Raw genomic sequence first — 27,203 nt, forward strand, 5'->3', positions numbered from 1 at the left:
TATTTGAGAGAAGATGTGACGTCTGATAGGAGCCACTGCGTTGTGAGCACTGAGAAGGGGCCCTCGGTTTGAGGGGGCTTCGTTATGGAGATTAGCTCACCGTCCATGCTAATATAAACCACGTAAACCAAACATCTCCCTTTCTGTGCCTGTGTGTATAGACCATACCGATCCACCTTAGGGACCCCAGCGGTGCTTTTTAATAAGTGGGGCATTACAAAGCAGCTTCCTGAGATTGCAAACTAGCCTGAGAGAGAGAGAGAGAGAGAGAGAGAGAGAGAGAGAGAGAGAGAGAGAGAGAGAGGTTTTATAGCAGTCGAACAGGAGGGATGAGACCCTCGCTGCAGCTACAGAGTAGAAACAAATCAATTTTGATGAATATTTTCAGAGATTTTTCCAGCCCAATCCCACAAATAAAGATTTTATGTATTGTCAGAAAAATGGATAATTTAGACAAATGAATAGTTAATTTTGTGTGAAAACATATGATGTAAACCTACTCCCTATTCGAGGATGAGCAAATTGTACTGAAATTTATGAATGAGATCGTACAAATATAAAACATGTCACTAAATCATAAAAAGTTATGAATTGCAGTGAGATTGTGTTGAATTTTTCAGTAATACAACCCTTCGCTTGTCTAGCATCAGTCATGAATATGGATAATCATGTGTGCATTCACACAATGTATCATCACACAGAGTCAGTGGCTGCATCTAAAATTGCATACTTCCCTACTATATAGTATGTTAAAATCAGGAAGCAAGCCAAGTAATTTATTGCATGTGAGCCAGTTTATTAAATTTAAGCCAACAAATTTATTATTAAGTATTATGTTTGAATTAGTATTTTAAAAAATATTCTAGGTCTTGGTTTTTCAGTGCAAGTAAATGGCTACTGGCATTTTGAGAGTCAATAAAATGTATACACTGTAAATTGTAATAAGTTGACTATACTTAAAAAAATTAGGCAATAGGTTTCCTAAATTTTACCAAGTAGTGTATTAATTTAAAGTAAAACAGTTTGTATTTACAACTTCTTAATAATGTAACTTCAGTACCATTAATTCAAAATAATTAGTTGTGTTAAGTTCTTATTGGTGTTTACACTATCAGGAAAATATAAGTAAGCTGAACTAAAATATTAAGTAAAGACAAAAACCAATACTTTACGTACCTACTCCTGGTGCCATTTATATTGAAGTTGATTTTTAGCAGCATGTTGGTGTTTTGTAACATCCAATTTTTACAACCTATGCTCATTCTGAAAACGTACCTCTATATAGATTTCTGGAGAGCGCAAAACACATCCCAGGGGGTATGCTTTTTGCAGTTTTTGTTTTCGGGAATCCACGAGAGGCCGCTGTGTACGGTTTTTGACTTATCAAATTTCTCTCACGAGTGCCATTTGCATCGGCTGTTCTCGTGTAAACTCACCAGAGGCTTTTGTTGACTGACTGTTTGACTGACTGACTGACTGGCTGATCGACTGACCCACCCTCCTCCTTCCCTAAACCTAACCAATTTTATTAATTGACCCGCCTAACCACTCCCCTAAACCAAACCAACAATTTTTAAAAGCAATCCATAAAAAGAACAGCCCTCGTCTGATTTTTACTATATTTTACCACATTCTTACCCTGTTATTTATTTATTTTATATATTTTTTTGGATTCTGTTTTTGTCTTTCTTGCTTTCTGGAACCGTTGTTCACTGGACTCGAACCCCGTCGTTGTGGTCAACTCCTCTCTGCGTCTCAATTCCGCCAACGGAAATGGCAAGCTAATGGGACAAACTAGTTACAGCGGGAAAGCTGTCCATACGGAAGTAAGCTGGTAAGCGCGAAAAGGAATGGGATCATACCGCCCCTTAGCATTCGTTAAAAAATCAAATGCGGCCATATGTACCTCTGGCTACACAATTTGCGGTCCCCAGAAACGTATACAGGGCTAAGTTTACAGTATGAGCCTATGTTGAATTTTTAAGAGGTGGGTCGTTAGCCCTACGCTCAACCCCCAACGTGGAGGATCAGGACATACACACATAACCAGCAAAACAAAATTATTCCTTGTGATTGAGGTCTTTTGAAGCGATTAATTTACTAGAAACTGAACATTATTTACAATATTATTACCTTTCATCCACAGACAATCACATTGCAGGGGCAGAGCAAATACCACGACTGTCACTTCATACTTGTTACAAGTTGCACATCCTGTATATAACAGCCTTATATTTAATCAAAGGGAATGTGTTATCCAAGTATTAAAGGGATAGTTCCCAAAACTAAAAATTCTGTCATCATTTACTTCACATGTTCCTAAACGGTTTAATTTTTTTTCTTCTTTTGAACACTATATATTTTTAAGAACTCTGGAACCATTGACTTCCATATTATTTGTTTTCCTCCTATAGAAGTTAACGGTTACATGTTTCTTAAAAATATCTTTTTTTTGTTTTCAACAGAATAAAGAATTTACCTTTTTCAGTAAGGAGGTTCAACCAAGTTTAAACTTGAACTCTGAGTTGATTTACCGAAGGATTAAAAAACTCTTAAGTTTTAAGTTTCAGAACAGCGGATCTGAGTTAGGTCAATCAATCAACTTTGAGTAGACCAACTCAAAGTTAAGCGTGCACACCGTGACTATAAAAAGGCATAATCAATGGAGCGCAGATATTACGAGTGACCATGACAACATCTGAAAAAAGAGATCACCGTTTCTTTCTACAGCTGAACTTAATGTGCTCAAGCAAAGTTATAGCAAATATGAGCGTATATTTTAAAAAGCAACACCACTGCATCAGTAAAACAGAGACAGCGTGGGAAAACAGTTCAAGTTAATGCGCAATTTTACATTTAAAGTATTTAAATATTTATGTAACATTATTTAATAAGTAATGTGTGACATATGTTCCCACTTTTATACACGTTGATTAGTTTTAATAGATTTAAAAGTGCACTTGTGTCTGCCTTTTTTATTGATCAAGTGATAGAGGTTGATTTGACATTTAGAATGTAAGCAGAACTAAACAATAGCCATTAGCCTAAACCTGCCATTTTGAAACGGAAAACCCAGAGTTTCTCTCATTTCAGGGTTAAAATACTCTGAGCTTTCACCTAACCTCCTTTTTGAAACGGGCCCGAATAAGTGATAAATTGTTTTGGGGTGAACTAGCCCTTTAATGGCACAGAAAGCACCATAGGAGTGACCATGAGAGGTTTTTTTGGGAGGTTGTGATTTACGATTTCAAAGAGGAAGTGTGGATTCAGAATGTCTGGATAAACAGATCAGCCCTTTTTGAGTTGTAGCACTTGCTGCATCATGACTAAAGGAGACAGTTTCTTCAAATAAATCCACAAAATTAAGTTTAAACAATGATTATGGGGCTTTTAGGGACACCTTGTGCCCTGTAAATGTGACCAAAAAAATCTGTCAATGTGTGAATGTGTGGACACCTGTGTGGATTTATTTATACTGTAAGTATGGACATTTTTGTGATATAATGCATACAGTTAAAGTTAGAATTATTAGCCCCCCTTTATTTATTTATTTATTTATTTATTTAAATATTTCCCAAATTTTGTTTAACAGAGCAAGGAAATTTTCACAGCATGTCTGATTATATCTTTTTTTGTTTTATTTTGGCTAGAATAGCAGTTTTTAATAAAAAAATTATGATAAAATTTTTTAAGGTTTAATTTTTAATAAAAAAAATTCAATATTCTACAGAACAAACCATCATTATACAATAATTGCCTAATTACCCTAACCTGCCCAGTTAACCTAATAAACCAAGTTAAGCCTTTAAATGTCACTTTAAGCTGTATAGAAGTGTCTTGAAAAATATCTAGTCAAATATTATTTACTGTCATCATGGCAAAGAAATTAAATCAGTTATTAGGAATGAGTTATTAAAACTATTATGATTAGAAATGTGTTGAAGAATTATTCTTTCCTTTAAACAAAAACGGGGGGGGGGGGGGGGGGGGTGGTTGGGGGATAAACAGGCGGGCTAATAATTCAAGGGGGCTAATAATTCTGACTTCAGCTGTATGTTTTGATTAACCACACAATCTTTAAGGTCAGCTTTTCTTTGTCAAACATGTACTGTATCTGAACATACTCCACATAGTTTGTCTGGCTGGCCAATGATACACAATGGAAATCTCCCTTTAGCAAAATTTTTAGACTATTTTTGTCTGTAAACACCACAGCTGGCATCTATTTGTGTCCCACAATGATTTTAAATGACCTTGCTCACATGGCCTGTCTCTTCGAACTACAACTAAAAAAAAATCGTCGTCTAACATTGAGGAGTCTGAAAACAAGTTGTTGTATCTATAATAGGACTAGTGCTTTGTGGCAGACGGCTCTTGCCTCAGGAGATATTTTCCCCTCGGACACTAGCTTCACAAAAGCAGCCAGTGTACTGCGGCAATTCCCTTCCTAATCTTTAGTATCCTCTTAACCCCCAACTCTCCTCACCCAAAACCTCCTTCATCTTTACCATCGATATAATAAGTCTACAGTGGCCATGATTTGGTGTCGTGTCCTGACCTCTGGCTCGCACGGAGCCGCAGTAAACACGCGTTGATAAGTAGAAGGATGCACTTACTTCTGCACCGGATTTGTCTAATAAAGATAGACAAGCAGCTTGTCGATGGCTTGTGACGCCTCGTCTTCAAAGCCGCGTTGGGTAAAATGCGCAGGTTTTTGGTCTCCACTGTGTGCCACTTATTGAAGGCTGGAAGAATTTAAGGAGGTTATAGGCTATTCTCATGGCACGAATTATTTCAACCAAAATTTACTGTGCGGTTTGACCAAACACCTGTTTGAAGCGCAGCTGTTTATACCAGTTAATCTGACATTGTAAATTTCCTGTGATCAAACAGTAACATATTTTACACGTGGAAAATGTGTACCACACACATATTTTGTGAATGTCAAAAGAGTCAAAGTGGCCAGCGGACGGTTTGTGGAGTGTGGTGAATGTAGCGGATTAGAAAGACGTTTGATAGTTTGGAAATTGTATGAACTGAATGCTGTAGGTTTTGTCCTGAACTACAGTGAGCAGATTTTTGTTTGAAGGATGGACCGTTCGATCCCAAGATGATCATATTCCCTGTATAACGTGTATTTTTGAAGCTTATTGATAATGATGCCCTCTGTTGACGTAATGTTGTAGTGCAACTCATTTCCTCGATTAGTGAAACACTGTTAATACTGAACTTGTAAATAGCTTTTAAACAATCAAAAAAATCTTTTAACAGCTTAAACGTATAATAAATGAACTAAAAAGGATCAACATTTAATTGAACTGAGCTGAGAACTGACATTTGTCTTGCAGGTGCTTCATTTATTCATTCATTTTCTTTTCGGCTAGTCCCTTAATTATTCAGGGGTCGCCACAGTGGAATGAACCGCCAACTTATCTAGCATGTGTTTTACACAGTGGATGCCCTTCCAGCTGCAACCCATCATTGGGAAACATACACACTCATTCACACCCACTCATACACTACGGCCAATTTAGCTAATTCAATTCACCTATATCCCATGTCTTTGGACTGTAGAGGAAACCGTAGCACCCGGAGAAAACCCACGTGAACACGGGGAGAACATGCAAACTCCACATAGAAATGCCAACTGACTCTGCCGGTGCTCGAACCAGCGACCTTTTTGCTGTAAGGCGACAGCACTACCTGCGCCACCATGCCGCCCGCAGGTGCTTTAAGTGATCATATTTTTATACAATATTGATATTTGCATTCTAAATAATTAAAAATGTCTTGTTAAAAAGGGGTCAGACCTAGTTATTTGAAGGGTAACAGTGTGAAGATTTAAAATAACAGATAATTTTTTATTTTTAGGCTGCACTGTGATCCCTTTGGCTTTCAATATTTCACCAAATAACTCTTGTTCTGTATATGCCTAATAGATTTTTTTTGCCATTTAAACTGCTGTTAGTTTAACTGATATATTTTTAAGTGTCTTCTGTAGCTTGATGTGGCTATTTTAAATTTCATAAGGGACCTTTTACAGCATCGATAATGTAGATTTTGATTCAGTAACAACAAAACATAAGTGAATATAGCGCTATTCTGCCTAGCCTGCATGATTTTATATTCACATTGATTCTTGTTTAAACAATGACAGCTCCCTTATGCTACTTTGAATATTCTGTCTGAAATAGCATGTAAGTATGGCTTAGTAATAAGTATAAGGTGTGGCTTTGGACAGCAGAGGAAGGTTTCAGAGTGTGCACCTTTAAGTTAATGTTGCTTCTAACTGTCTCTCCTGTCCTCAGAAGGCAAAATAATTTGAAAGTTATACCAAAATCCTTATTTTATAGTAATATAGTTTTAATATCAATACCAAAAGAAAGCTTCATCATATTGATCAGTACTGCAGTATCAATGTGCCCATCCCTAATGTAGTGTTTCTTTAAAAAGTTACATCGCCAACTACTGCAGCACTTTCAGTCATTTTCATCTTCATGTCTCATGAATCATTTTGCTAGTGTGTAAACTAAAAACTATCAAAGACCAAACTTTTCAACTTGTAGTACATTGTTGTCAATCAATATAACCTCAGTATAATTCAGTTCTAATTCTATAGCTTCTTTCCGCAGTTACATTTATAGACTTGGCATAACAATGTAATTAAATCACTGAGAGAGAAACTGGAAGAAGAATCTCCATGTACTGCACAAACCTGAGATGGCAGCTAAATCCCACTGTCCTTCCTTCACCATACCACAATGCACATGTGGTGTCTAGATGCCGACACGCTCCGCTCCGCACCCTGTGTGTGTGAGGACGAACACCCGGATCAACTGACCCGCATTAGAAAAGTTCAGCCAGTCTCTCCAGCTGTGATGCACGGACAGTGACTGGATGTCTTCATTGGTCAATTGGCTGAAACATCAATTTTCACCCTTTTAAGAGGGACAAATAGCCATTCAAAATTAAAACAAACTGAATCAGTGTGAAGCGTCTACTTTCAGAGGCCTTTCCAACAACAAAAGTCATGGTATATTAACAAAGAGACCAGCTATTTCTGATTTTATATATATATATATATATATATATATATATATATATATATATATATATATATATATATATATATATATATATATATATATTTATACCCGTGATTAACACTTGAAAAAGTGGAAAAGTTCACATTTATAGACATAAGAAGATATTCTGAAGAATGTTGAAAATTTGGCTTTTATTGACGAGATTATCTTTTTTGTGTGTGTGTGTGTGTGTGTGTGTGTGTGCTCAGCTGAACAAAAAAAAGTTTTTCGAATCACTTGAGGGTGAGTAAATGGTGAATGCATCTTCATTTTTGGGTGAACTGTTCTTTAACATGTGTAGGTTGCATATACAATATCCAAACTGCAAATAGCATTTTCTGGATCATCCCACTGACATCCATCTTTATGCGTGATGCAAGCCGCTGGGCAGCCGAAGAGCAAACGATGAATGTTTGCACCCAGATCAACGTGATGATGAGTGACTCACTGAAAACACACATTTGACACACTTGACTTGTCTAATGTTGTGTCGAATTTGAAAAAGAGGCAAGAGAAGAAAGTAAGAAAACATCTTTCCCATTCCTCAACTCTTGTCCTCTCCCAGTATGGAAAAACCTGTTTCTCTGTGAACTTCTTTTCAATATAATTGATGTTCAGTGAAAGGAGGCTTTTTTATAAAAAAAAAGAAAGAGAGGCATGGATTGATTTCTTGTATCTTTGCTATTTCAAAGAGAACTGTGAGAATTTAATTCACTTTAGCGCTGGTAAAACTATTTGTAGCCATAAGTGAAGATTTTTATAAACTAATTTTGAGAGGATCATGTGCTTATGATTGACCAAAGCTGGTCCTGCATTAGCAACATGGGATTCATCAATCGCATGATTCCTAACTCACTGTAAATAATCAGACTTTCTAACCTAAGTTATCTTCGTCTTGAAGATCACCACCCCCCACCCCTACTCCTCTTTCTTTTTCCTTGACAGTGCGGCATGGCGGTCCAGTGGGTAGCACTGTTGCCTCACAGCAAGAATGTCATTGGTTCAAATCTTTACTTGGCCAGTAGACATTTCTGTGTGGAGTTTACATGTTCTCCCTGTGCTCACGTGGGTTTACCCCTGGTTCTATGGTTTCCTCCCACAGTCCAAAGACATGCAACATAGATAAACTGACCAAACCAATCATGAACAACACATGTACAGCATTTATTAATCATAATTGAACATTTACTAATGCATTATTAACATTCAGTCCATGCTTGTTAACATTAGTTAATGCACCATGAGTAAACATGAACTAACAATGAGCTACTGTATTTTCATTTACTAACGTTAACTAACATGAACAAATACAGTAGTAAATGTATTGTTCATTATTTGTTCATGTTAGTAAATGCATTAATTAACATTAACTAATGAACCTTGTTTTAAAGTGTGACCGATGAATGTAATGTATTTTTTAATTATTGCCATGTCAGCAACCAAGGCTATTTTCATAGCAAGAACATTTCAATAATAAATAAACAATTAAGAACAACAAACAAATGAATACACAAGTTAAGTAAGATTTTTAGTATTAATACATGGTAAGAATTGTAAAATCGTTTCTGGTGTCACTTTGCTTAAAATGTCCTTAAGAGAGTTCATTTTATTAAAAAGTCTTTTGGAATCATAAAAGGAGGACAGTCCAGTAAACTGTGTTTTGCACCATTCATGAGTCCTTAATCAGCAATTCCTAATTGCCATTAGCCGTAAATAAGTGGGGGAGTTTTTGAGACCTGCCTAAGCTCAAACTCCCCTCTTGCCTTACAAACGGAAGGGAGCCCTGGGCTCGTGGATCTTTTGAGCTCTCTTCCGGGACAGCATTCCAAGCACGCTTTCATATCGTTAGCATGAGGAATATGTTAACTACACCTGTAAATTACATGCACTGTTTAATCATTTTGATGATCAGAGGATTCAGTTTTGATTTCAAGAGCAGTCTGGATGATTAAAGTTTACACAGTAGTGTTTTTTAAAACAATATATTATGAAATAATGGTACATGTTTTAGTGTAAGTATAATTTGCAGTTTATTTTGCTGTGGTTGACCCCTGATAAAAAAAGAAGAAGAAGGGAATAAACCAAAGGAAAATTACCGAGTAAGAAATAATAGTAACTTGAAAATTAATTTTTAAATAAAATACGTAATCAAAAATTCAATATTTAGAAAGATAAAATGTAAATATCTTAGAAGTTGCTCTTAAAAACCCATATTGAACAACCTACGGTAATATTAAATATATTTGATATTGTATTTTAATATAATAGATTTTGTGACTCAAAATTCTCACAGAAAAAAATTTTATCTAAAAAAGTTACCTTATATTGGATGAAAAATGGCAGATTGCTTAACATCACATTATATGTCATTTGGCTGTAAAGTACTGTCAAATATATGTTTGTGCAAAGAAAACCCATACATACTGTACCATGTTACTTATGGTGAAAAAATAAGCATTACACATCACATATGATTTTGTTTCTTTTGTTTTTATTGTAAGTATATTAAGGGATTTCATGTCACATTTTTGTTATTCATATGACCAACTGAATATATCACATTAGTTTTAAGTGCATTACCCTGATAGTGTTTTTTCTCTGTGTAAATGAAAAATGCGAATACACCCACATGACCTTCTGTAACACCAGAAATACTGTATATTTTTATCATGACGTTCCGTCAACCACAGCTGTTTTTAACAATCCACAGAATTTTACTTGTTAGATTTTAAACGTAGAACGTGAGAGGACAATGGTAAATCATCTGTGTGTTTACCTTACTGTGATATGCGTGAATGATCACATACTAATGTTTTTATCTCTTTTAACATGCACGTTTAAACTACTGTATGTATAGCAACTCTTCTCAGACTGGCTAATGAGGTGTTACAAACATGTAAACCAAGCCAAGTATTAACAGAAAAATCTCTGTTCTCCATTACCATTGCTATGTGAATCCACAGCACCATGACCGACAGTCCAAATGCTAACATGTTGGCAGAGTATAAAAGTCAGGGAAAGAGTACGAACAAGAAAGACGGAGAGAGGGGGGAGAAACATTATACCATGATGTTTTGGGTGTAAATCTTCCGTGTGTAAGGGGATTTTGAGGTTTTCAGAGGAAGCTATGGTAAATCGATGGAGTCCATATGTTAACGGTGGTCAGGGTCTTCTGTAAGTGACATTACGCATTGCAAAACCAGAGCCAGCTATAGCAGATGAAGGCAAATGCAGTCTGTGCGGAAGCTACCATGTGAAACGGGGGGAGAGATTGCTATCCGTCATGCCATGGCAGCACAGTTGTACATAAATATCACTCTTTAGTCCCTAAGACTGTAGTAATAGACTACAGTCACACTGTCAGTGTTTACTCTTGGCTACTTTGGATATATTTTGAATTTACTTGTAGGAGTAAATCTTGAAATACCCTGTTCAGACAGCTGCTTAAAGGCACAATATGTAATTTTTGCCATTAGAGAATGCATATTCAGAACAAACAAGGCATAATCTGATGACATTGTGACAAGTATGGAATTATGGGTGTCTTCATTACATCCTCTTGCAGAAATCATGTTCATGAATGAGCTAAAGTAACTTATTTCTGTGGTAATATGAAGCAGAGTAAGGATGAAAACCATCGAAGCAAAACAAGACCGTATAAGCAATTGCTGATGAGAGATGAGGGTGATGTGGCACGAAAGCAGCTGAGCTTTTATTATGTCACAGTCATATAATCAAAAGTCATAATCATAAAAACATGTGCTTTGCACTTTATGTCAAACCATATAGACATATTATCAATGATGTCACCCATATGTTTCTTAAGATCACAAATGAAGTGGGTGTGGCCAACCGTCACTTTTTTTTTTTTTTTTTGCTCAACATTGCTCCAACCGGCGGTAACCAAATAAAGGCAAAGATGTGGAGAGATTGCGCAGAGCTACAGACAGCTGCTAGCATTTTGATTAGACTGGCTTTTCTTTGGGAGAAACGTTTAATACTTCGTTACCTGAGACTCATTTGTGTTCTGACCACATGTGCTCGGTTGTACACTATATCAATAAAGTGTTTAGTCTTTTAAAAACACTGTTTTAACACATTGATCCACCAAATATTGTTCTTATGATGTTTTTCTATAGGGGGAAAACGCTTAAACACTTAAATATAGACTGTGTTAGTAAATGCAAGCCTATTTATGAAATCCAGGCATAACACTGTGCGACAACACTTCAGATGACTGTTTATGGCCTACAGCTAATCAATCTGTCAGATTCTGGAGTGCATTACAGGTCTAAAGAAAATGATCAATGATAATTTATTTTAAATAAAACAAATACATTTATAGATATGATAGATAAGTACATAATTTCACTCACCTGGGAAATGGAGGCAACTGGAATGGTTTGTGAGCACAATTAAGAGCACACAGCTTGCCATATCATCCGATAATTGTAAGAAATAATCCTATTGATTGACTGTGTAAAGCCACATAAAACAAAACAAAACAAAAATACGATATATATGCCGAGTTCAGCGGCTAATCAGCCGGATTCAGCTGAGGCGAAGTGACGCGACCGGCAAGACCTCGCTGTCACTCAAGTGACCCCGCCCTTAATTATGCAGACTTAATAAACTTAATAGAAATCAAAGTTATAAAAAAATCACCCCACTCAAAGTTGTCATAAAGTGTAATTTTAGCTATATGAACCAAAATCTTTCTTTGTACCATGCTGTGAACACCTTTTTGTCTGCAGTAAAATTGGCCATTTTAACAGTGGGGTCAATAGGAATTTGCTCTATTATAGAGCCAGGACTAGCAGAATTTCGATGAATTGCAGTTTCAGTTACATCCGTATTTGCTTCATGAGGAAGAACGGGAGATCAAACATGTAAAACATGCACATTTATTTTTTATTTATCTTTAAAAAGAATGAATGTACGGTGGCTGATACAGCTCAAACGTGCTGCAACAAGTGTTGTAGGTCACATAAAAACAATGAAAAAGATGTAGTTAATTACTCACCCTCATGTCTTTCCAAACCCCTGAAAATGTCTTCAGAAGGCAAATTAAGATATTTTAGATGAAAATCTAAAAAAAGAAAAATACCCAAAAATATTCTCAAAATAGACTTATCCGACTTCTGTCTATACTTATCACTGTTAAAATATCTGGCAGATGTTTAAGGTCATCAAACCAGAAAATACTAGTCGTTCCCAGATCGAAATTGAAAAAAAGGAGATTGATCTTTCTTATTAGTAGGTCCTAAAATGTGGAACAGGCTGCCTAGACTACACCTCGTAGAAAGAGCTTTTCAATTGGGAGAAAATTGATCCTATTGTACCTATCTGGTGTCTTGTTATTTATTGTTGATGTTGTGTGGTATGTTAAATGTATTCTATGTTGTTTATTATATAGTGCTGTCTGTTTTGATAATTTATTTTTAGGTTTGTACAGCACACTGGTCAACAACTGTTGTTTTATAGTGCTTTATAAATAAATAAATAAATAAAATAAACTAAGACCATATGCATTCAATGGTTCAATCAGAATATTATCAAGCTACACTGTGAAAAATATCCAGAATTTTCCATATTTTGTGATTCATGTTTTTATTTTTCCTGCTTTGTTTATGATTTTGAATTGCATTATGAGATCTATCTTTCTTCCAACAACTTTTAACCTTTGAACGTTTAAAATTCTGACTTTTAAAAGTTACTTTTATTAACATTTGTACTAATTAACATTTGTAATAATTTAAAGTGATATATTGTCTCAGTTGGTGTTCAGAGGGTCTGCAGGGTCACCCTAAATAATTACACCACTTAATAAAAAGTATTTACGGTTGATAAATCAATTATGACAAAATTAAGGTTCTTAATGTTATTAAAAAGTATTGATTGCGTTTTTACGAGGTCTTAAGATTTGTTCAAGCCTTGTCCAAAATGTTTGACTCCAAAAAAGCGTAAATATATTTATTTTCCTCCTAATATTTACAATGTCATGATTGATCCACGCGATTTGTTCAGGCCGAGGCGTGTCCAGCCAAGCTCCTCCGTCCGGGTGATGTCACGTAATTTGCGGCGCGAACACGGGAAGGTGATGTGATGCTCTCCACATGTAGCAAAACCATAGAGTGAAATAGATGGCAAAGTGGGAAAATATGAGTTTGCATACTCCTGGTTGGAGAAATACAAGTTTCAACACCGAAAACAACCATGTAATTTATTATTTCAAGCTTTGTTTCTACCGAGCTTATTTGAGTTCTGTTGTATGGTTGTGCTACATCAATTTATTTAACTGCAACTGGTTATTATGTTAAAGATTTGATACTGATTAGAACTTGAAGTGGCGATGAAGTCTTAAAATATTCTAAGAAAGTCTTAAAAAGGTCTTAAAAAGGTATTGAAATTACCTTTAGGATTCTTGCATATAGCCTGGTGTTGAATATTGTGGTATAAAAACCTTGTAATAAACTGCCTGTACATTTTCTTTTATTTTACAGATTTAATATTCTATATATAATTGTTTTATACATTGTATTACTTTAAACTACTAAAAGCAGCCACAGTTGCATGAACGCATGCAATATACAGTAATGAGAAGAAATTGTTAAATAACTTCATCGTTTGCATTTTCAATAACAATTTTAATTTTGTGCTCTATCATCTACCCTAAAGTAGCTTCAGTTTATGCAATCTCTTCTAATTGGTGCGAGCAGGAAACAACTGTATTAACCTATTTGCATTCTTGATACTGTTTACTTCACGACATACAACAAAACACTTTTCTAAGGTATTGTTGTTAAATTTGTAAATTTAGCTTGGACTTGATGCCTCATGCTGTGATCCCATTGTATTTTGTAGATTATATCTACAAGCTACAGTCATCTGCAGACATCTGTAAACAATAAATACATAAATAAATAAAAATGTAGGCTAAAGGTTTTTTCCTTTAGTTTGTTCAAAGTCTTATTACTTGTTCCAGTAAGCATTACCATGACTCTATTTAGGAACAAACCTCAGAGTCACCTTTCAAAAAAGACCAAAACCATGCATGAACTCCAAACAGTTCAAGAACAACGTGCAGTTCACTTTGGTAACCGTCCATTTCAGGACAGTTTTACAGAAATGTAAAGGGGTTAACTGTCGCGAGGACAAGAATGCAAAAGACAATGGTGACAATAGAGTAGATGCCTTTGGCCAGTATGAACAACCACCCTGACCTACTTGTACTTATACTTCCACCATGATAGACACTCATCATTATCAAGGCTATTGTTTTAGACTGCAGCTTTGCCCCTTTTCTGTTTCTTCATTTCTCTGAGCCGGGATTCTCCCAAAGTTTTTCTCCCCTTTTGTCAATTGGTGGATTTTCTGGCTTGCTTGGTTTAGATTGGTGGAGCTGTTCTTCAGTAAATTGTCCTTCAACAGTGACAACTGTATTAAACTGAATTGAATCAGTTTAATCTACAGAACCTAGAACTACACTAGCATTCTACCTGTCTGGTGAATAAGTCCCATAAAGTGAAATATTGTTATGCATTTTAAATAAAATGCAGTGTTACACATAATTCCTAATTGTTCCAACACAAATGAATTAAGTTAACCTTTTTTTTAAATATAAATTTAAGTAGATTGAACATATAACAATTAAGTTGACCCAAAAAACATTAGGAATTGTGTTGGTTCAACTCATAGTACATAAGTAGTCGAACAAGCTGCAAAAGTAAAAAAAAATTGATTGGCTTTTATTTGTTTTTGACTTTTTTCATCTGCTACAGGGGTTTCCAAACTTTTCAGCTCACACCCTCCAAAATAACAATTCTAGTGAATTGCAACCCACACCATCCTTATAGGTGGTTATAGACATTGCACACAACGGTGCACACACACCAGTAAGAACTATATAAATGAGCTTATTGACAACACAAAAAACGTGCTACAGTCTAACAACCATATCTTTTTTTATAGTCATCATTCATTTGTTTAATTTAATAGTAACCTCACCTAAAGAGACTGGTGGGCAATGTTTACAGCAGAAGTCTATTCTTGGTTTGTTTTGGAGACCACCACTTGGAGAACATCCTTTATGTTCAGTCTTGACCTTTATTTTAAATGTACATGAATGCCATAAAGGTGCCAAAGTTTACCATTGTGCCTTAAAATCAATCTGCTTCAACTAACATTGTGTCATTACTCTTGTGTAATAACCCCAGGGGTCCCAATCCAATGGAAAAAGAATTGACAGGTTGGTGACTTTTTATTTACATGTTCTTTTTATGTAACTATTAAATATTATTTATATCTACTGCAGGTTATGGATAAAATATGGTCATTCTAATAGTTTAATAACAAAATATGATATTTTTATAAAACGCCAAGCAAATCCGACCCCCAGGAGGTCCCAACCCACACTTTGGGAACCACTGATCTATTACACTATATACAAAATAATTTGATAAACAAAAAAGTCATGACAATACGTGTTTTTACTTCAACTTATTTGAGTAAGTTAATCAGGTTTCAACAATTTTTTTTTTCAGTTAAACTTTAATTTATAGTTGCATTTGAGCATTTTGGAATCCTTTCAGCTGATCGCCGGGTCTGGCGTGAGCACTTTTAGCTTAGCGTGCTTCTGCCAGACCCAAAGATCAGCTGAATTTATTCAAAATGGTATACTTTTTAAGGGGACTTTGCAAAAAGTGGAGTGTTCATTTTAAGTCAGATTAATTTATACAAGTTGAAATGACTAAACTGGTTCAACTTTAAAAATTGAAGTAAAAAACTTTTTTTGTAGAGTGTATGTAAAATGGCTTTGACACAATCTACACGGTGAAATGCACTAAAAGTAATATGACTTGACTTAATGACTCAATGACAAGGTAAAAGCCTGAAAAGGCTTTTCTGTGTAAATTGGCCTCCTTTTCTATATGAATTATCACAACCTAACAATCAGGTTCACCAGTAAACATTTTTTTGTTTTTAAAAGATGACCAATAGGTGTCTAATAGATATCTAAACATAGTCATCTTGGCTAAAACAAGGCTAAATTTGGGCCGTCAGTGAAAAGCTAATAGACGTCTAGGAATAGGCCAAAACTAGTCATCAAATAAGCAAAAATGAATGACTACAGGCGAGGCAGTGGCACAGTAGGTAGTGCTGTCGCCTCACAGCAAGAAGGTTGCTGGGTCACTGGTTCGAACCTCGGCTCAGTTGGCATGTTCTCCCTGCCTTTGCATGGGTTTCCTCTGGGTGCTCCGGTTTCCCCCACAGTCCAAAGACATGTGGTACAGGTTAATTGGGTAGGCTAAATTGTCTGTAGTGTATGAGTGTGTGTGTGGATGTTTCCCAGAGATGGGTTGTGGCTGGAAGGGCATCCGCTTTGTAAAAACTTGCTGGATAAGATGGCGGTTCATTCCGCTGTGGCGACCCCGGATTAATAAAGGGACTAAGCAGACAAGAAAATGAAAGAATGATGAATGACTACACAAATAAAGTCTTTCTATTTGACGACTAGTCTAGTTTTGGGTTATTCTTTGATGTCTATTAGATTTTCACAAACAGTCCAAGTTTAGCCTTATTTTAGCCAAGCTGTGTATGTTTAAATTTCTATTATACCTCTATTAAAGACAAAATTGTTTGCTGGGTCACCTTAGTGGTATGAGGTTGTGTCCCACTTGATACATAGAGAAGCGGTGAATTTCCCTCTCCCAATACCAACTAAATAGCCTGTAAATCTAATCATGGGCTTATCCTGCCCTCCTCAATGGCTCCTCTTGTTTCCCACATTGGAGAGGATCGCGCTATGCAACATTTCATCACCATCGCCTCATAAAGACATCAGTCTCCTCCATGATGGCGGGCAGAAGCAGCGCGAGCAGTGAAGCTGTGAGTCATTGCTTATAATCCCAGTGTCTTTATTACAGCGCATGGCAACATTTCCTTCAGCCGGATCAGTTGTCTTTTTCCGGTGGGTGTTGTAATGGAGGCCGAGGGCTGCTGTAGCCGAAGGTGTTGATTTGACGTTAGGTGTGAGTGATACAAGGCATGTGGGGCTGGTCTGAGGACAGAGGGGAGAAACCCCAAAAGCTCTGCAGGCATACATGTCATGCATATTGTAGCTAAGACATGTTGAAAGCATAATAAAAACACCCTGTTATGTGGAGCCACACAGCGGTTCACACTGCCGCAATGACAATTGTGCAGTTTAAGTTCATTTAGATGCTTTGTGCGTGGTACATTTATGAAAGATGGTGACGCAGTAGGTAGTGCTGTCGCCTCACAGCAAGAAGGTTGCTGGTTTGAGCCTCGACTGGGTCTGTTGGCATTCCTGTGTGGAGTTTCCTCCAGGTGCTCCGGTTTCCCCCACAGTCCAAAGACATTCAGAATAGGTGAATTGGGTAAGCTAAATTGTCCGTAGTGTATGAGTGTGTATGGATGTTTCCTGCATTTGGGTTGCAGCTGGAAGGACATCCGCTGCGTAAAACATGTGCTGGATTAGTTGGCGGTTCATTCCGTTGTGATGACCCCAGATTAATAAAGGGACTAAGCCGAAAAGAAAATGAATGAACATTTATGAAAGGAGTTGCTTCTTGTTGATTTTCTCTGTTGGTTTTAAACACCTTGTTTTACAATAAAATAATGTTTCCATCATAATTCACTACAATTCAAAATGTTAGTACAGAATTTCTTATGTTCTTGAATTTATGTTCACTAAGGCTTTGATATGTATTTGATCGAAAATCTAGTACATTAATCTTTTAAAACATTAATTTCTTTCATCTTAGTCTATGATTTATCAGATGTCGCCACAGCGGTATGAACCGCCGACTATTCCGGCATATGTTTAATGCAGCAGATGGCCTTCCAGCCACAACCCATACACACTCTCATTCACACACTTATACACTATAAGTGTTGGGGGTAACTCATTACAACTAACGTGAGTTAGGTAATAATATTAAGTAACGAGTGAAATAACGAATTACTTTTCAAAATTGAGTAATAATATTTGAGTTGCTTTTTAGTTAAATTAATTAGCTTTTAAAACAGGCAAAAAAAAAAAGATGGCAGAGCCTTACATTTCTGCGATATAAATATTTCTTTATTTTGAACACATAGAAGAAAAGGAAAAGAGGATGACCTGAATGGACAGTGATTGCACTTTTTAAAAAAAAAGTAAAGGAAAAAAAAAAGTTCTGAAAGAACTTAGGTCAGAAGTTCTTTCTAGGACCAGGTCAGAAAAAGTAATGTAAAAGTAACGTAATGCATTTGAGTTATGGAGTAATTCCATATTGTAATGCATTACTTTCTAAGGTAAGTTCCCCCAACACTACGCCAATTTTACTTTATTCAATTCACATATAGCGTATGTCTTTAGATAGTGGGGGAAACCTGAGGACCAAGATCCAGCGACCAGCGACCTTCTTGTTGTGAGTCCTAACCACTGAGCCACCATGCCGCCTCATTTGAAACATTGTTACAATATTAATTTGAAATCTATTTAGTAGTAGTTTAGTAGTTTAATAGTATGTATTAAGTGTAATATGATGATGTTTATGAAATAACTGGTTAGGTTGATTTCTCTAAACCATAAAATAAATTTTTGTTAAAATTTAGCATTACTTATCACTATAATGGTCACATTTTGTTTTAAAGAGTAATGAATACTATCTAGATTTCTATCTAGTACACAGTTTTTTAAATCATGTTTAATACATCTTTGTTTATTTTGAACACTCTCAGAAATACAAATTCGGTCACTGGGGTATCTTTTCAAAGGGTACATTTTTTGTTCCTAATATGTCTTTAAAGTTACATATTAATACCTAAAAAGTACAGTTGTGCATCTTACAGTACCTTTAGTAAACATTAAAAGTATAAGTGTACCCTAAAGGTACTAATTTCGACCTGTACTGTTCTGTAAAAAAGCCGTAATTTTACAATTTAAAAAACGTGAAATAGTGGCTGCTTAATTACAGAAATGTACTGTAAAATATCAGAGGTTGAATTACAGAAATATACCAGAAGTTTAAATTGAAGGAAATTTCTGTAATTTAATGTTCGATATTTTACGGTAAATTTATGTAATTTAACAGCATTAATTAATTTTTATTTTTATTTTTTCAGTAGCCCAGCTACCATAAAATTACAGATTTTTATTTTTTTTAACAGAAATTACAGAGACTGTACCTTTTGACAGATTTTGTACCTTTATTTCTTACAGTGAAGTGTTTATTCTTATAAGTAAGTATTCTGAATACAAAAAAGAAGATTACTAACTCCAGAAAAACTGACTTTCAAAAAGATGCAAACTTTTAAGGGACGCTGCACAATACAATGTATTGTTCGTTTCTGCTGTGTAGGCGAAGTCAGATTCATTGAGAACAAATCTGAATTGATCATAAAAAAGATGTTTTTATTTGCAGGCGGCAAAAGAATAGCTCAGAGTAATTAGTTTACAAAAGGCTTTTTGTTCCTTCCCTCTTTGCGTCTGGAGCGGCTTTCCCCTGCTTTACTACAACAAAGAGGGCTAGAAAAGAAAGTTGGGTGTTTAGGAAGCTGCTGTGCTGTGGCTGATTTAAGTTTCGGCATTTTGCAGATGGCACTGCGGGTGTATTTGCATTGTTAGTGTTTCTGAATCTAATCCCCCATTCTTATGAGGTTACCTGGTTTACAAGCAAGTTTAATAAGGGTTCCCTCACTGTGATCATACGCACACCATAAGCTTCTTTTGTGAGAAATCAAATCAAATAAATAAATAAAAAGGCCTGTGTAAGGGGAAATAGCTGCGGTGAGACCCTAAAGCCTGGCTGCATATTTTGGTAATCACATACAGTGGCTGGTGGATTTGCACACACTCACAGAAATAGGCTGGTTCAAGCAACCCAAATCTTTAATCCGTTGTTTTAATGAATGCGTTTAAGGAACCACAGTGATGAAATGTATCCGTGACATATAATGCAAACTGTGCCTGCTTATTAAATGGACTGGCATACAACATAATTTTGTGAATAATGGACATTTGTGACTTGAATTTACCTTGATTTATTTGCACTCTTACTGTATATGGATCTAGATGCATATTTTTTAATGGATGATTTATTGTTTATTTTAGATAGATACACATTCCTGTTCATGAATTGCTTTAATGCCAAATAAAGAAATGTGAATTAAGACTAACATTTAAAAAATATGTTATTATTTAGCTTTGAAAATATAATTTATTTAAAGATTTTCTTTTTAAAACACTTTTGAAGTAACCATTTGTTCAAAGCACCTCACTTTAAAATAAGCAAATGCCGCCATCTAGTGGAAAGCTGAAATATTGCAAGACTCTTCAGCTGTGGACAATATCTGGTCTGTTGCCCACCACATTCATTATGATAGTTAGACTATAAATACTTCTTCTTAGCCATCATCATTTTAGCATTTGTCCTACCAGGACATGTGAATGCCACTTACTAGGACCTGTACTGTGTAGTCTTCTGCTGCCTTTAGCATGTTTTTAGCATACCTGCTTGGTCATGTAGGAAATTGCATTTGAGATCCTGATGAGAATATGGCGAGTAGAACATGTAGGATTACTTTGGCTGTGACCCTAATGGCAGTGAGGTTTAAGAGGGTGATAGTAAAACATTTACATTACATTAACATTTAATCATTTGGCAGATGAATTGTCAAAAGCGACTTTCAGTTATGTTATGTTGTAATTTAAACAAATTAGCATGAAAATGTCAGCAAAAAACAAATGAATTGTTCTAATGGATTATTTTACATGACAGAACTGATAGTTTACAGAATGTTCATGTATAATGATAATTAAAAAAAAGCTGAATAATGATGGCGCAGTAGGTAGTGCTGTCGCCTCACAGCAAGAAGGTGGCTGGTTCGAACCTCGGCTCAGTTGGCGTTTCTGTGTGGAGTTTGCATGTTCTCCCTGCCTTCGCGTGGGTTTCCTCCGGGTGCTCCAGTTTCCCCCACAGTCAAAGACAGGCGGTAAATTGGGTAGGCTAAATTGTCCGTAGTGTATGAGTGTGTGTGTGGATGTTTCCCAGAGATGGGTTGCGACTGGAAGGGCATCCGCTGCGTAAAAACCTGCTGGATAAGTTGGCGGTTCATTCCGCTGTAGCGACCCCGGATTAATAAAGGGTCTAAGCCGACAAGAAAATGAATGAATAATGATGAGTCCGTGAAGGATGTTCTCAACCTCCGCAACCATTATAAAGCATTGTTTAAACACTCATAAAGAGTTTAAATAAAGTTTAGTTTCAGTCAAAGCATGGTGAATTGGCTTTCAGCTACCTTGCCCCTCGCTGCTGGAATCAGCTTCCAGAAATGATCAGATGTGCACCAACGTTAGGCACATTCAAATCAAGAATGAAAACACATGTGTTTAGCTGTGCCTTTACTAATTGAGCACTGTACTATATGTCCAACAGATCACACTACTATGTTCTTTTCTTTTTTGAGTCTTTTATAACCTGTTTTATTTTTTTACATTTTAATCTGTATTTAACTGTTTTTAATCATTTCTATTGTTTGTTTTTTTATTTTATTATACTTGTCTTTTTATTCCTGTTTATGTAAAGCACTTTGAATTGCCACTTTGTATGAAATGTGCTATATAAATAAACTTGCCTTGCCTTGAAGATGGCTGCCAGATAAGAAGATCTCTTATATTTCTGCAGTTTAGTATAAATTGTTCTTTTGTCAAAATGGTTACCCAACTTTTTGATTATCAGAACTGAAACAGGTAGTTTTCTACATTTACATAATTGTTAGATTTACATTTTTTTATCATTAAAATAAACTTTTTAAAAGTCTAATTATTTGCACTGATTAAAAAATTGTGAAATCATCATAGTTTCCCTATTATTTGCAAAACCTCTATTGAGGCACCTCTTTCTCTGCAACTCTTTTCTCGTATACCGCAACCATTTAAAGACAGTTGTGGTAGAGAGAATATCTGTTTTTGGAATGAGAATTTAATTAAATTGCATACTAGATTCAAATACAGTAACCCTTTTGACTTTAATGTTAATTTTAAAATGTGCTAACTTTTTATTTTGCTTTGATTTGTTTCATTTTAGACAGTCAACAAGTGAAAAAGAAAAACCAAGCTAAGGCTATTGTACAGCAACCCAGAACTACTTGAGGAATACAGAAGGAATTGAAAGAGATTAGTTAGATTTGGAGATGTAGATTAGCAGATGTGATTACTAAAAGATAACTCTATAGTGTTAGGAAATGTAATCATTTAAGTTAATAATAATTTAGTTTTAATTTGCACACACAGTGTACAAATGCATGCACGCGTGCACACAGAGAGAGAGAGAGAGAGAAAGAGAGAGAGAGAGAGAGAGAGAGAAAGAGAGAAAAAAACAAAGTCAAATATCAACATTTAGAAAATATTTTGTTTGCAAAAATACAAATTCACCATGATGCTGGAAAAAATGCACAAGATAAAAGTCATCTGCATCTTCAGTGACCTGAGGGTGAATAAATTACCTAAACTACAATTTTGGGTAAATTATCCCTTCAACTCAGTATTGTAAAGGTGTGTGGATTAACTCTGAATTTAGCATTTATTAAAGAAAGAGTTAAATAAAAAATTATATAATGTGTCATCTCACAGTACTATTCTGCTGTTGACAGCAGCCAAATGTCTTTACACCTTGTAATTAGCCCTATTTTTAAACACCCTTTAAAGCAAAACAAGACTGAAGCATCGTCTATTTACATGAAGGAATTTGCCTGTCGTTGCATTATTTTTTTATTAATTAATTTCTTTTATTGTATTTGCTGAACATTTCCAAATCAATTGCATAAAAAGTCTTACAATATTACACATTTTATCATAACGTGTAAAAAAAAAAGTAACAAATGTGTAAAAAAAACAAAAAAACAAATAAAGAACAAGAGTGGGATACATAACATTTACCATAGAGTATATAATAAGTATATTCACAGTTCTGGTCACTTTACAACTTGAAAGTCCTTTAAGAGTTTCAAAATACATTTTTAATCAGCCTTGAAATGGAACATGTTAGGCTTCCTCTTCGACCATTTACACTTGTGTATATGAAACTTGCCTAATAATATCAACAGATTTAACATAAACAGGAGATTCTTATCTATATCTCTTTCTTATCTATATACAATTTGACATCTCTTTTCTTAATAATAATTCTATGACCCCTCAGTATTAAATAGACATTCAACATCAAACCAGAAATATATAACATACATACAATTAAAACATAAATGCACAAGTCTCAACATCCATTCCGTAAAAAACACAAGATTTAGAAAGATCAACTTTATACCTCTTGAGAAACTAGTTGGTTGGATATGTTTTATGTATAATTTTAAAGTAGATTTCAGTGACTTTATTAGTGACACAATATTTGTTGTTATCAGGTTCCAATCTATATTCTCAAATTGGTTATTCCAAAAGTAATTGTCTAAAAATTGCAGGACAATGAATCAAACTTCTAAGCCTGTCGTTGCATTATGATCGTCAGTTGCGACCGCAGTGATGTCATAATAACGTTGATGAAGAGGATTACCTCACGCACTGCGATTCTGACCAATGGCGTGATAAACACCGGTCTGCTTCTCAGCGCGGCTAAGATGTCCAATGACAGCTGCTCGCGTGCGTCTGATGCGCGTCTCTCTGAGAGTAGTGAGTTCAATGTCTCTGCTGTTGTTCTGTATTAGGAATTCCCTCATATCATATCTCTGCGAGAGAGGTAAGGCAGCGCGCGAGCACGGGAACGCAAATATGTGTTTACAACACTCAGCGCGCGCACATGCAGTATTTGCAGACATCTGTCATACTGTGAAAACAAATACCTAAAATGCATTTAGCATTTATAAATATAAATAGCCTTTATATCCACCTGTGGCGCATTCCTCCCTGTCAAGGTCATTTAAGGATGCTTATAAAATGATGAAGCATGATTTTATAATGGATAAAAATTATTGCGCGCTCCCGTGCTGCATCGTCCTCGTGACCGAGCAGTTATTGTGTTATCTATAAAAATGTTTCTTTCTTAGTAACATAGTAGCTTCTTCAACTTTTTGCTTAGTGACTGAAAATGGTAAGGAGCTTTAATGTAAACAATTGTTACTGGACTAAGGGAGGAAGCTTAATCTGTATGGGCTTCATTAAACTAATGCCTAATGTAACCTGGTTGTAACCCTTTGACAAGGGCAGCAAGGTAGCATTTCCTAAACTGTGTACCGTCCTGTGTGATGTTACTGTATGTGTCAGAGCGGAACATTATCCTCTTTACCTTTTGACTCATTGTATTGGTTTCCAAAGTTGTCATTGCATTTCATGGCTGAAGGTGATACTAAATGCCTTATATGTTATCGCACGACATTGATAGCCTGGTTATTTAAGTACTGTACAGTATGTGTATTTTAATAAGTGAATTAAATGAATGAATTGTGGCTTTAATTGTATTGGGGTATAAATTAATACTGTAGATGTACAATATCTGGACCAACTTAGTTGTTAGAAGTCATGTGAGACTTGCTTAAGTATTGGATGTTAGGTAGATTTGGTTTTAATTTTGAGACTTTATGATTTGTATTGGCATTAGAAGGGATTATACAGATCTATGTGTAAAACTGAGTCAATATCAGATTTGGGGATTGTTTGCACAAAAACATTTCTTTATCCTTTAAATAATAAATAATAATTACGTAAATGGATATAATGTAACTATTTACAGCTAACAACAAGGCATTAGATTTCTCTTTTCTGAGCAATTGACACATCCGTTTGACCTCTATGAATGAAATTTAATCTCCATTGTCAGAGATCACTTCAAAACACATTGCCAGTCATTGCTTTTTTTGCACAATACTTTCGACCTTGGTAAAAAGACTCTTGTTTGGAACATGGTCCAGAGAATGTATCTGACCAGTCAGCACAGCATATTATACAGCATATTATAAAATGATCCTGTTATGATTTTTACACTTTCAGCTTAGGTGGGTATTGTTGGAAACAAATAGAATTAAAAGCGATTATGAACTTGATGAACTTTGATTTTCATGATAGCATTATACATCTTTTTTAAATGCTTAATAACAGTAAACAAATTAAGCAAGACAAGCTGTATATGAATAAAGGCAATATTAGAATTTTTACATAAGCACTCTGTTTGTCTTTACAGCTATAAAGGATTTTTTTTTTTGGTCTGACGTAAGTGGTGTGACATACAGTAAAAGGCTTTAGCTGCTCCAAGCAAGTCTATCACCAAAATCTCTAAGACCCGAAGTGACAGAAGAGATGGAAATGTTCCTGTCTCTATATTTCAAGGACAGGGCCTGTAGCTGAGCCTTGCCATCACCTACTTCAGCAACTATCACCTCTATTTCCAGTGATGCTCTTTGAGCTTTGGGTGCGAGTTTCAGTGAAGTGTTGAATGTTTAGTTGGATGGAACAAACCCTGCGATGCAGCGTCACCTTATACAGCCCAGACAGAAACCAGAGCTTATCTATAGAAAGTGTTCCTTCACCTCTGTATCCCTGGCAGCAAAGTGATAGTTTAGCCTTCTGGAACCTGTAAGATGAGGAGGTATTTCATGTTAGCGCACATACATTGTCTTTAAAGTGTATGAAGTACTGTTGCAATTTAAGTGCATTTTATTCTTCTTTTATCAGATGGTCTCTTTCCCAACTTCCTGGTTATTCCTCTGTTGTAATTTTTCAGTAGTGCTGGGTACTCGATTTCTTTCATTTGTTTGCTTTATGTGCCAGATACAGAGGGCTTTAAATATTTGCATGGATTCATAAAAACATGCTGAACTCCACACCTCAAATGTGATATTGATTGTTACATTGCTTCAGTTGACAATCTTTGTATGTGCTTGTGATTTGAATGTGATGGTGAAGGATGTTCTTATCTTTTTGCTTGATTTTCTCATGCAAAACAAACATTTTGTATCAGAAGGCTTAAAATGTTTGCCATTTTTAATATACTGTATACAGGCATGGCACGATAACGGTTTTCAAGGTATACCACGGTTTGGAAAGTTTTAAAGACGCCAAAATATTCAGCTATACCATTCCTATATATGTAAAGCTTTTTTTTAACCTTTTGTTTAACGTTTTTTTAGCACAATAGTATCTCCAACAGAAAAGATATCCAAAGATGCTGTTTTAAATTGTAAGGAAATCAGTGTTTTTGAAACTAATGAAGACAGCAGAATTCATTTGAATTTTTTAAGGTTTATTGACATAAAATATTTTAAAAGTTTCTCAAAATAAAATCCATTGTGTTCAAAGGGGAAAATATTTTTGTCTTTTACCCAGACATTTAAAAAGTCTATTTTTTAGAGGAGTAATCACAACACCGTGATATCTTTTATCCACTGACAAAAGTTTGAAATTAAGTATCCAAAAATTTCTAAATTTTTATGTAAATAAAATAATTGTAACAGGGTGAGAGCATGGTAAAATTTGACAATGTGGTAAAAATCAGGGGGGCTTTTCTTTTTCTGGATTGCTTTTTAAACCACTGCGGTTGGGGTTGGGGAAGTGGGTGGGCAGGTCAATAGGAGCTTTATGAAACAGTATTGGTTGGGATTAGGGAAGAGGGAGGATGGGGATCAGTTGGTTGGTCACTCAGTCAGTCAGTCATCAGTGGACTTTGGTGGAACAGGCACGACTGGCACTTGCGAAAGAAATTTGAGATCTGAAAAAGCATAGACAACGGGCAATGGTGGATTCCCGAAAACAAAAACTGCAAAAAAATAAATAAAATAAAATAAAATAACCTTGGCTCCTAGGATGTATTTTGCTCTCTAGAAAAGTATATACAGTAGGGGTACGTTATCAGAATGAGCCTAGGTTAAATTTAGCATGCCTGTTAAGTTTGTCTGTTGTTTCCAAAGGTTTCTTATTGAAAGAAATGGTGGAGTATGTTAAACTTGAAAATACTGCTTATAAGGGTAACCATGTTGAATAAGTGACTCCAACACTGTCACAAATAAACATGAATAACCTGTCACTGAGGTGGTACCTTTATAAAAGGTAGACTTTTGTACCTAACAGGTCTACATTTGTACCTTAAACATACATTTTTGTATTTTTATAAT

At 35.5% G+C, this 27,203-nt stretch overlaps 1 protein-coding gene across 13 annotated transcripts in view; it reads left to right on the forward strand.

Annotated features, from left to right (window-relative positions):
- The window catches only part of kcnab2b (potassium voltage-gated channel subfamily A regulatory beta subunit 2b), a 185,787-nt gene that overhangs the window by 38,856 nt on the left and 119,728 nt on the right, over positions 1-27,203 (forward strand). For 2 of the 13 annotated variants that reach the window (XM_068216782.2, XM_073938560.1), the window contains exon 1: positions 23,664-23,839. The exons of 6 other annotated variants lie outside the window; for them this stretch is intronic. The gene's annotated coding sequence lies outside the window, so the exon portion shown is untranslated. Of the gene's footprint in view, positions 1-23,621; positions 23,840-27,203 lie in introns of those variants that run through there. 5 more of the 13 variants (XM_073938553.1, XM_073938555.1, XM_068216783.2 and 2 more) reach the window with 5 other exon arrangements.

Source organism: Danio rerio, chromosome 23 (genome assembly GCF_049306965.1).
Source record: "Danio rerio strain Tuebingen ecotype United States chromosome 23, GRCz12tu, whole genome shotgun sequence".
NCBI lineage: Eukaryota > Metazoa > Chordata > Actinopteri > Cypriniformes > Danionidae > Danio > Danio rerio.